Source organism: Nicotiana tomentosiformis, chromosome 2, assembly GCF_000390325.3.
Source record: "Nicotiana tomentosiformis chromosome 2, ASM39032v3, whole genome shotgun sequence".
Lineage (NCBI taxonomy): Eukaryota > Viridiplantae > Streptophyta > Magnoliopsida > Solanales > Solanaceae > Nicotiana > Nicotiana tomentosiformis.
Window position 1 is genome coordinate 40,878,177 of NC_090813.1, and position 12,662 is coordinate 40,890,838.

The window sequence follows — 12,662 nt, forward strand, 5'->3', positions numbered from 1 at the left end:
AATAGTTTTCCACAATAAAGAGCTCACGGCTCATGCCAAAATAAATCATCAATAATAGTTTTCCACAATAAAGAGCTCACAGCTCATGTTAAAATAATTCATCAATAATATTCTTCCACAATAAAGAGCTCACGGCTCCCTCACAATGAGTATAAAAATATTCAGGAGTAAATAATTTAGGAAAATAATATTTCAAAATCTTTACTACGTTGCTTCAATATCAAGTTTAAAAATGTCAAATACTTCATATTAATAATATTTAATTTAAAGAAAATTAACCTTCAAATAATGCACAGAATAAAAGAAACCAAGTTCCAACTAAACAGGTAAAACAATTAGTAAGAAAAGATCAAACAAATTTGAAGTATATATCTCAGATCAATGATGAAGAATATAACAAGATAAAATAATTTAATAAATGCGCAACAGTGATCTACACAATTTAAAAAAAAATATAATCTTTCGCAATTTAGCCCGTGTACACACTCGTCACCTCGTGCACACGACTTTCAACACATTTCAATAATCACATCAATACCAATCCTAGAGGAAATTTTCCCCACACAAGGTTAAACAAGTCACTTACCTCGACTTGCTCCAATTTAACCAAGTATTATGCTTTTTCCTCGAATTTCCGACTCCGATCGACTCGTATCTAGTCATAATTAATTTGATACAGTCAACAAAAATTATAGTAATCACTTTCATAAGAAAATATTACATTTTCATTAAAATCCAAAATTAGCTCAAAATTTGCCCGTGGGGCCCACATCTCGGAATCCGGCGAAATTTAAATAATCCGACAACCCATTCAATTACGAGTCCACCCATACTAATTTTACCAAAATCCGATAACAACTCGACCTCCAAATCTTAAATTTTCGTTTTTGGAAGATTTTGCAAAAATCTTGATTTTTCTTCCATAAATTCACGGATTCATGATGTAAATGAGTATGGAATCATGAAATATAATCAATATAGGATAAAGAACACTTACCCCAATGTTTTCCCGTGAAAATCACCCAAAAATCACCCAAGAACCGTGCTCCAAAAACCCAAAATGAAATGAATGAAATGACCATTTTTGGTCCTTAAGTTTCTGCCAATCCGTCACTAAAAGTCCATTTTTCGTCACTAAAAGTCCACCAGAAACAGCTCTACCAGTCTTACTTCAATTGATCATAACTTTATGTACAAATGTCCAAATGATACATGGTTTACCTTTCTGGAAACTAGAATCCACCGACTACAACTTTTATGTTTTGCAATTATTCTGATTCATTATGCATTGCGAGATATAGGATCCCAAAATCGGCTGCATGCATCAGAATTTCTGGGGAAATTTCTGGCGAAACTGCTCTACTAACCTTCATTCAATCCATCATAACTTTCTGTACAAATATTCAAATAATGCATAGTTTAATTTTCTGGAACCTATAATCCAACAACTACAACTTTCATGTTTTGCACATTTTCTGATTCCTTATGCATTGCGAGATATAAGCTTCCAAACTTGGCTCCACGCACGGAATTTCTGCTACAGAAATTTCTGCAAACAGAAATTTCCAGCACTTTGTCCGAAATCCATTCTGTTTACCTTCCGAAATCCACCCGAAACCCTCGGGACCTTAACCAATTATTCCAACATGTCCCAAAATACCATACAAACTTAGTCGAGGCTTCAAACTACATCAAACAATACCAAAACGACGAATCACACCTCAAATCAAAATCAATGAACTTTGAACTTTCAAATTCTATATCTTGTGTCGAAACACATCAAATCAATTCAGAATGACTTCAAATTTTGCACACAAGTCATAAATGACTTAACTGAGCTATAAAAATTTTCAGAATCGGATTTCGACCCCGATATCAAAAAGTCAACCCCTCGGTCAAACTTCCCAAAAATTCAACTTTCGGCATTTCAAGCCTAATTCTACTACGGACTTCCAAATAAAATTCCGATCACGCTCCTAAGTCAAAAATCACCATACGGAGCTGTTGGAATCATCAAAATTCTATTCCGGGATCGTTTGCACATAATTTGACATCCGATCACTATTTAAACTTAAACTTTTAATTTTTCATCAAAATTTCATATCTCGGGCTAGGGACCTCAGAATTTGATTCCGGGCATACGCCTAAGTCCCAAATCATGATACAGACCTACCAAAATTGTCAAAATACTGATCCGGGTCTGTTTGCTAAAAATGTTGACCAAAGTCAACTAAGTTGTGTTTTAAAGCTCTAATTCACATTTTAATTCATTTTTCACCTGAAAACTTTTTGAAAAATTTTTACGGACTGCACACTCAAGTCGAGTAATGGTAAATAGTGCTTAGATCACATAATTAATCATTAAATTTAAAGATGACATTTTGGGTCATCACATTCTCCACCTCTAAAGCAAACGTTCGTCCTCGAACAGAGTTAGAAAAAGTACCTAAGCTGGTAAATAAGTGTGGATAGCATATGCACATATCATGCTCGGTCTCCCAAGTCGCCTCCTCGACTGGATGACCCCTCCACTGAACCTTCACGAAAGCAATGTTCTTTGATCTCAGCTTTCGAACCTGCCTATCTAAAATAGCCACTGGTTCCTCAACATGAGATAGATCCTTGTCCAACTGAACCGAACTAAAGTCTAACACATGTGACGGATCGCCGTGATATTTTCGAAGCATAGAAACATGGAATACCGGATGAACCGCAGAAAGACTAGGTGGTAGTGCAAGTCTGTAAGCCACCTCTCCAACTCTCTCAAGAATCTCAAAAGGCCCAATATACCTAGGGCTCAACTTGCCCTTCTTCCCGAACCTCATCACACCCTTCATAGGCGAAACCCGTAGCAATACCCACTCACCAACCATGAATGCAACATCACAAACCTTCCAATCCGCATAAATCTTCTGTCTAGATTGGGCTGTACGAAGTCGATCCTGAATCAACTTAACCTTTTCCAAGGCATCCTGAACCAAGTCTGTACCCAAAAGTCTAGCCTTGCCTGGTTCGAACCAACCCACTGGAGACCGGCACCGCCTACCATACAAGGCCTCATACGGAGCCATCTGGATGCTTGACTGGTAACTGTTGTTGTAAGCAAACTTCGCAAGTGGTAAGAACTGATCCCAAGCACCCCCAAAATCTATCACACACGCACGAAGCATATCCTCCAGTATCTGAATAGTGCGTTCGGACTGCCCGTCCGTCTGAGGGTGAAATGCTGTACTCATCTCTACCCGAGTACCCAACTCACGTTGAACTGCCCTCCAAAACCGTGAGGTAAACTGTGTATCCCGGTCAGAGATGATAGATACTGGTACACCGTGAAGTCTGACAATCTCGCGAATATATACCTGAGCCAGCTGCTCTGAAGAGTAAGTAGTAATCACAGGAATGAAATGAGCTGATTTGGTCAGCCTATCCACAATCACCCAAACTGCGTCCAACTTTCGCTGAGTCCGTGGGAGCCCAACAACGAAATCCATAGTGATCCTCTCCCATTTCCATTCTGGAATCACTAACTTCTGAAGCAATCCACTAGGTCGTTGATGCTCGTATCTCACTTGTTGACAATTTAGACACTGAGCTACATACTCCACTATGTCTTTCTTCATCTTCCTCCACCAATAATATTGTCTCAAGTCCTGCTACATCTTCGTAGCACCCGGATGTATGGAGTACCGCGAATTATCAGCCTCCTGGAGAATCAATTCACGAAAACCATCTACATTAGGCACACATAGCCTACCCTGCATCCGTAATACATCTTCATCTCCAATAGTGACTTCCTTGGTATCGTCGTGCTGAACTGTGTCCTTAAGGACAAGCAGATGGGGGTCATCATACTGACGTTCCCTGATACGATCATAAAGTGAAGACTGGAAAACCACGCAAGCCAAAATTCGACTCGGCTCGGAAATATCCAATCTAACAAACTGGTTGGCCAAGGCCTGAACATCCATGGCTAAAGGCCTCTCTGCTACCGGTAAATATGTTAAGCTACCCAAACTCTCCGCCGTACGACTCAAGTCATCGGCCACCACATTGGCCTTCCCCGGATGATAGAGAATGGTGATATCATAATCCTTAAGCAACTCTAACCATCTCCGCTGCCGCAAATTAAGATCCTTCTGTTTAAACAGATGCTGTAGACTCTGGTGATCAGTGTAGATTTCACAATGGACACCGTACAAATAATGCCGCCAAATTTTTAAGGCATGAATAATAGCTGCTAACTCCAAGTCATGTACAGGATAATTCTTTTCATGCACCTTTAACTGTCTGGACGCGTAAGCAATCACCCTACCGTCTCGCATCAACACTGCGCCGAGACCAATACGTGACGCATCACAATACACAGTATAAGATCCTGTACCTATAGGTAATACCAATACTGGGGCTGTAGTCAAAGCTGTCTTGAGCTTTTGGAAGCTTTCCTCACATTCCTCGGTCAATCTGAATGGAGCACCCTTCTGGGTCAATCTGGTCTTAATAGTTGTTCATAATCAATTACCGAATCATCAATTAACTTCATGTTAACGAAAATCTCATTTCAAACTTTTACAATACTGATAACGAGACACGAGGCATGAAGACCTCAAACTTATTTACCCAAATTAATGAGTCACATTTAACGCCACCTAGGCGGGCACCTACCTCGTAGGTTAAAAATTAATAATTACCACACGAATTTGACAACTATGCATAGAGAATTTCATATAAGAATTTTCAAATAAGCCTAACAGGCATGACTCCCTATTAGTACTATAGTACAAATTTAATTTCACAAGGGAGAACTTAAACACAAGAATTTTCCTCACAAGGATCTCGTCCTTTTATAACTTCCACCGCAGCTCATAGCCCGGTTTAAACATATCAATTTATATAAAAATGTGAGGATCTCATCCTCAGTTCTGAATCACAAGTAATATGCACATCGTGCCAATTGCAAATTTCTATTTTCTCCTTTTAAATAATTTCGGTCACACCAAATCACAACACATAATGAACCCCACACCGGTAGGGCATATAATTCATAATTTGCAATTAATTATTCGGAATTTACATCAAATTTACCGAAATGAGTACAAAAAGCCACATTTAGCCTCGCAGCTCTTATTAGTGACCAACACGAAATGATAGGCGTAGTTATCTCCATAAAATCTCCCAACAGGGGTAAACACATAAGTAAATTATAGAATTATGAAGCTCACTCATAATTGGAGCACAATAGGAAGACTCATTTCGATATTGAGAACCGAATCAACTTAAGGAAATTATTCCTTTATATTAAATTGAGGTCGTACCTGTAACGACACCATCTGATGTAGCGACCTCCGCCATACCGTAAAATAAATATATCAACGGCTGGGTCTCCACCTCTAGGACGCCTTTTACCCGTATGTCCTCCACCCTTAACTGGTCGTGTGGGTGGTGTAGTAACTGCAATAGGGCACGTAGCCTGAGTGCTTTGATGAAATATGCCTCTCCCAAGTTTGAAATAATTTTCTCATGATGTGCCTAGTATCACCGTATTCATAACAACCCTTTTGCGGGTTAGGCTGCTCATATTGAGTCTGTGCAGATAACTGGAATAACCATTGTAGGAACTCATGTCGGTGGTGCATTAAAAGAACTTACTGGAGCACCCCAAGTAATCTGATGTGCGGAATGGGCTGGCCAACTGCCCGAGCCGCCGCCATAATAATTTATACTTGCAGAGTAGAATCCACTGAATCCCCCAGAACCTCGAGACGTCTTGGTCTCCTTAGTTTCCTTTTTCCTTACCCCGAACACGTTCTAATATTTTGGCAATTTGTACAACTAGCATAAATAAAGTATCAGCTTATAGCTCCCGAATCGTACAAAATTTTACGATTATAATTAAGTCCTTTAATGAATCTGTGGACTCGCCCTCTGGCTGTAGGAAGCAAAGTAGGAGTATGACGGGCTAACTTATTAAACTTGATGGCATATTCTGACATCGTCAATGGTGACATGACGCAACCGTTCAAACCCTATGCACCACGTATTACGGAGAGTCCGGGAAACAAACTCTTTCAAAAGCATTTCTGAGAACTAAGCCAAGTGGGCGGTGTTGCATTGGCTGGCCTGCCCTCTTCATAGGCTTACCACGAACACCGGTGGTGAATTATCTCTCCCAAGGCAAATTTCTTCTTTTGTTATGCTGACTTAACATTGTTGAGCTGACCCATTTCTTAACATACTCTTCGACTCTTCTTTGGGGTAACCCTTACCCTTATTTATACACAATGATCACAAAAGTAGAGCTCCATACAGACAAATCTTGGCACAAACCACATAGTCCATAATCTCGTCAACAACTATACTTACTCCGAAGCACTCCAAAATCCGCAACAGTGACGGCCACGCTGAGTAGACCTTCTACAAATTTAGAATTGTTTCTATAACTCATTTGCTATTGAAGTATAGGATTATTAAGGAGGCAGACATACCGCAAGTCCCAACCTTATCCTCTACAAAATCTCAGGTCTTAAACATGTGTAAATTTTAGGGAACCTTTCAGTACCACATATATACATTTCAGGCTAAAACTGATATAATACATGACCCCGCAACCACCCATTGGTAGTGGACTCCCCCCACTCGGCACGAAGTCATAGGTCATAACGACCAATGATCCTCAATAATAACCTTCACAGCTTGTATAAATCAACCAGATGCCAACGTCCGTTGCACCCCCACATAATTCACTAGGTGATCTCTCAATACGTCCGCATCTTCAATCGGAACCACACGTTGAGGCAATGTTTGAGCATCTCTGGCTCCCTCATAGTCCATATACGACATTACAACCGTCGACGCACAACTGATACCGAGTGCGCAATGACATACACGAGGGGATACAAAGGAATATAAGATATATGTTTCAAGCTAAATCAATGTCGCACGATAAGGAGTCAAAGAAGTGAATATTTCCTAACAGTTCCATAGCCTCTCGAAGATAAGTACAGACGTCTCCGTACCGATCCGCAAGACTCTACTAAACCTGCTTGTGACTCATAACACCTATGAATCTAGTGCTCTGATACCAATTTGTCACGACCCCAAATTCCCTCCGTAGGATGTCGGGATGGCACCTAGTCTCTAAGACTAGGTAAGCCTATCAATGCGGAATAATAATAAATATCTAAAATAAATAAACTACAATTCAAACAATTTCAACTCCCAAAACCCGGTAGAAATAAGTCACAAGCTTCTAAGAATTTATTCTCAATGCCTCTATATGTCAAGGTCTAAATAAAAAATAAGGAAGCAACATAAAATGATAGAAGGGGACTCCGGAGTCTGCGAACGCTGGCAGATATACCTCGAAGTCTCCGTGCGCAAGTAACTCACTGACATCTAGGCTGGTAAAATATACCTGGATCTGCACAAAAAGATGTGCAGAAGCATAGTATGAGTACACCACAGCGGTATCCAGTAAGTGCCAAGCCTAACCTCGGTAGAGTAGTGACGAGGTCAGGGCATGGTAAAATGTTTATCAATGTAGTAAAATAAAATGACATTGGAAATGAATCAAATAGTATGTCACATCTAATGACATCAAATAATTACAAATAATATCTCGTGGAATCAAAACAGAATTTCCTTCAACTTTATGAAAATCACAACAATTAATCGAAAGCAACTATGGCCATAAATCAATATCAACAAGGGCACTCCCGAGGTACCGCCTCGTAGTCCCAAATCATAAATAAATTCACAATATCTCATTTTCTTATATCACCGCGGGAGCCTTCACAATTTATTTAAAGAAAACATTTTTCCCGAAATAGCATCCCGCATTTTAGCCACCCTTATCACACCGCATGACTTCTAGTAGTTCCCCTACTGGCCACGCGTATCAAGCCACCCTTATCTCACCGCATGCGTTTCAACACCCAGACCTTATACCACCGCATGCGTATCAATATCACAATATATCACAATTTGTACCTCAAGTGCTCAAATAATTTAACTTGCCAAAATAATTCAACAACAATATTTTTCCACAATAAAGAGCTCACGGCTCATGCCAAAATAAATCATCAATAATAGTTTTCCACAATAAAGAGCTCACGGCTCATGCCAAAATAAATCATCAATAATAGTTTGCCACAATAAAGAGCTCATGGCTCATACCAAAATAAATCATCATTAATAGTTTTTCACAATAAAGAGCTCACGGCTCATGCCAAAATAAATCATCAATAATAGTTTTCCACAATAAAGAGCTCACAGCTCATGTCAAAATAATTCATCAATAATATTCTTCCACAATAAAGAGCTCACGGCTCCCTCACAATGAGTATAAAAATATTCAGGAGTAAATAATTTAGGAAAATAATATTTCAAAATCTTTACTACGTTGCTTCAATATCAAGTTTTAAAATGTCAAATACTTCATATTAATAATATTTAATTTAAAGAAAATCAACCTTCAAATAATGCACAGAATAAAAGAAACTAAGTTTCAACTAAACAGGTAAAACAATTAGTAAGAAAAGATCAAACAAATTTGAAGTATATATCTCAGATCAATGATGAAGAATATAACAAGATAAAATAATTTAATAAATGTGCAACAGTGATCTACATAATTTTTAAAAAAATATAATCTTTCGCAATTTAGCCCGTATACACACTCGTCACCTCGTGCACACGACTTTCAACACATTTCAATAATCACATCAATACCAATCCTAGAGGAAATTTCCCCCACACAAGGTTAGACAAGTCACTTACCTCGACTTGCTCCAATTTAACCAAGTATTATGCTTTTTCCTCGAATTTTCGACTCCGATCGACTCGTATCTAGTCATAATTAATTCGATACAGTCAACAAAAATTATAGTAATCGCTTTCATAAGAAAATATTACATTTTCATTAAAATCCGAAATTAGCTCAAAATTTGCCCGTGGGGCCCACAACTCGGAATTCGGCGAAACTTAAATAATCCGACAACCCATTCAATTACGAGTCCACCCATACCAATTTTACCAAAATCCGATAACAACTCGACCTCCAAATCTTAAATTTTCGTTTTTGGAAGATTTTGCAAAAATCTTGATTTTTCTTCCATAAATTCACGGATTCATGATGTAAATGAGTATGGGATCATGAAATATAATCAATATAGGATAAGGAACACTTACCCCAATGTCTTTCCGTAAAAATCGCCCAAAAATCGCCCAAGAACCGTGCTCCAAAAACCCAAAATGAAATGAATGAAAGGACCATTTTTGGTCCTTAAGTTTCTGCCAATCCGTCACTAAAAGTTCATTTTTCGTCACTAAAATTCCACCAGAAACAGCTCTACCAGTCTTACTTCAATTGATCATAACTTTATGTACAAATGTCCAAATGATACATGGTTTACCTTTCTGGAAACTAAAATCCACCGACTACAACTTTCATGTTTTGCAATTATTCTGATTCATTATGCATTGCGAGATATAGGATCCCAAAATCGGCTGCATGCATCAGAATTTCTGGCGAAATTTCTGGCGAAACTGCTCTACTAGCCTTCATTCAATCCATCATAACTTTCTGTACAAATGTTCAAATAATGCATAGTTTAACTTTCTGGAACCTATAATCCAACGACTACAACTTTCATGTTTTGCACATTTTCTGATTCCTTATGCATTGCGAGATATAAGCTTCCAAACTTGGCTCCACGCACGGAATTTCTGCAACAGAAATTTCTGCAAACAGAAATTTCCAGCACTTTGTCCGAAATCCATTCCGTTTACCTTCCGAAATCCACCCGAGACCCTCGGGACCTTAACCAATTATTCCAACATGTCCCAAAATACCATACAAACTTAGTCGAGGCTTCAAACTACATCAAACAATACCAAAACGACGAATCACACCTCAAATCAAAATCAATGAACTTTGAACTTTCAAATTCTATATCTTGTGTCGAAACACATCAAATCAATTCGAAATGACTTCAAATTTTGCACACAAGTCATAAATGACTTAACTGAGCTAAAAGAATTTTCAGAATCGGATTTCGACCCCGATATCAAAAAGTCAACCCCTCGGTCAAACTTCCCAAAAATTCAACTTTCGGCATTTCAAGCCTAATTCTACTACGGACTTCCAAATAAAATTCCGATCACGCTCCTAAGTCCACAAAATCACCATACGGAGCTGTTGGAATCATCAAAATTCTATTCCGGGATCGTTTGCACATAATTTGACATCCGATCACTATTTAAACTTAAACTTTTAATTTTTCATCAAAATTCCATATCTCGGGCTAGGGACCTCGGAATTTGATTCCGGGCATACGCCTAAGTCCCAAATCACGATACAGACCTACCAAAATTGTCAAAATACTGATCCGGGTCTGTTTGCTAAAAATGTTGACCAAAGTCAACTCAGTTGAGTTTTAAAGCTCTAATTCACATTTTAATTCATTTTTCACCTGAAAACTTTCCGAAAAATTTTTACGGACTGCACACTCAAGTCGAGTAATGGTAAATAGTGCCTAGATCACATAATTAATCATTAAATTTAAAGATAACATTTTGGGTCATCACAACTCTACAACCAAGAATCACACTATTAATCACCCATCTTTACTCCAAACCCGAAATTGAAGAATTAGAGAAAGAAATTCATACCTCTTTGAAGCCCTAGCAAGATCCTTGTGAAATCTTCAAACCTTGAACAAGAATTGATGGATAAATGACTAAGTCTTCACTTTCTCTCTCTAAAATGCTCTCACCTCTCTCTAAAATATCAGATTTTGGCTAAAAAATGAGGTTCAAGGTCTATAAATCGAAGTTGGGTTGGGTCAAAAATTAGAAAGAATGGAAGCTCCGATGCAGTTATGCGGTCGCATATGCGATCGCATAACAGGTATGCGGTCCGCATACCAACCGCATAATTTGGCCTCAAAAGCTGGGCGTTACTGACCTGTTATGCGGTCATTATGCGGTTCGCATACTTATTCTGCGGTCACATAGTACACCGCAAAATAGGTCTGCGGTCGCATAGTGCGCCGCAGATTTTTCGCAAATCTTGCCCTCCTCCTGTTCCACTTTGCGACCATTATGCGGTCCGCAGAGTGATTCTGCGACCGCATAGTGGTCGCAGAAATGATCATTTTCCGATAAAATTTTCCTTTACACTTCAGTGCATTGCTCAACCCAAAAAGTCCGAGCCGCCGCGAGAAATTTCTATAATCTTTGTACTAATTGATCTACCTCGGCACCTTCAAACCTTAATTTCCTTAGCAAAATTTCTCCGGGTCACTACACATACGTCAATATCCGGTCAACCTTTTCAACTAAATTTCCATCATGAAAATTCATTCTTCCAAGCTAATACCTCGTAAAATGCATCCTTAAAAATTAAAACCGATAATTCACACAAGTCACAATACCTCGTAGGAAGTTATTCAAGACTTTAAATTGTTGAAAGGAGCGTGAATGCTCAAAACGACCGGTCGGGTCGTTACATATTAGGTCTTCCTCCATATCGGATAAATTTATTATGAACTTACTGGGTATAGTTACTAGTTATTGATAACCTGTATTAACTCTCTATCTGAGTTAATTTAATGGTTGAATCAATTTTGTAACTAAAATACAATCATGATTAAGTGGTGATAGAAATATATTTCTATGGTCTTCCACTATTAATTTCAAGTGAGCAATAAATTTACTCGTTGACTTTAGGTCTTCTTCCATATCGGATAAATTTATTATAAGCTCACTAGGTGAAATACTAGTAATTGATATCGTGTACTTACTCTCCATCTGAGTATACATGTTGGATCAATGGAACTAGAGCTATTAATAATGATATTCACTTGACTTAAATTAACAGTATACTCTCCATCTGAGTTGAGTCTGTTTTAATTATTAGAGTGAATAATCTGGCATTACATATGTATGTTGCATGAGTAGTTCTTTTCCCATCGAAATTGCTATTCGATATGCATGAATATATATATGTGTGTAGTGTGTTTAAAATTTTCATATTAAAAGGTTATATACAATTGACTGAAAATAATAGTATACTCTCCATCTGAGTTGGTTCTATTTATTTTTGGATTGTATAATTCTTGCATTATATAATATACTTTGCATGAATGATTCTTTTCCCATCGAAATTTATTATTCGAGATGCATGTATGTATATAAATATTGAATGCAATCTGAATTTTATTATTCAGTGTTTTGACTTATTATGATCTATTTAATATTTTTATCTCAACTCCACAATGACTTTATGCAATTTGTCGTATTATTTGTTAAAAATTTTTTTTAGTGATAAGACATTAATCTAAAGGATGCAATATATGTATCTTTTGTTAGAAGGAATTTAATTCCGGTTTCTGGGCAAAATAAGAGATGGATATTTGTCTTATTTTTCAAATAACTCTTAAGTTATTGAGCTTGACAAACATTTTATCTCTTGTGGTACATGAATGCATGACCTTGTTATTGTATATTAATGTCTCTCCTGAACAGAATAATATTAGTCTACCTCATAAGAGAATATGTTCTTCAAAATTGAGTAAAACTTATCTATGCACTTTTGTCTAAGTTATATTAATCTGGATAGGATTTCAAGTTGGTCAAGGATGGACTTTAAGGTTCATTGAAAG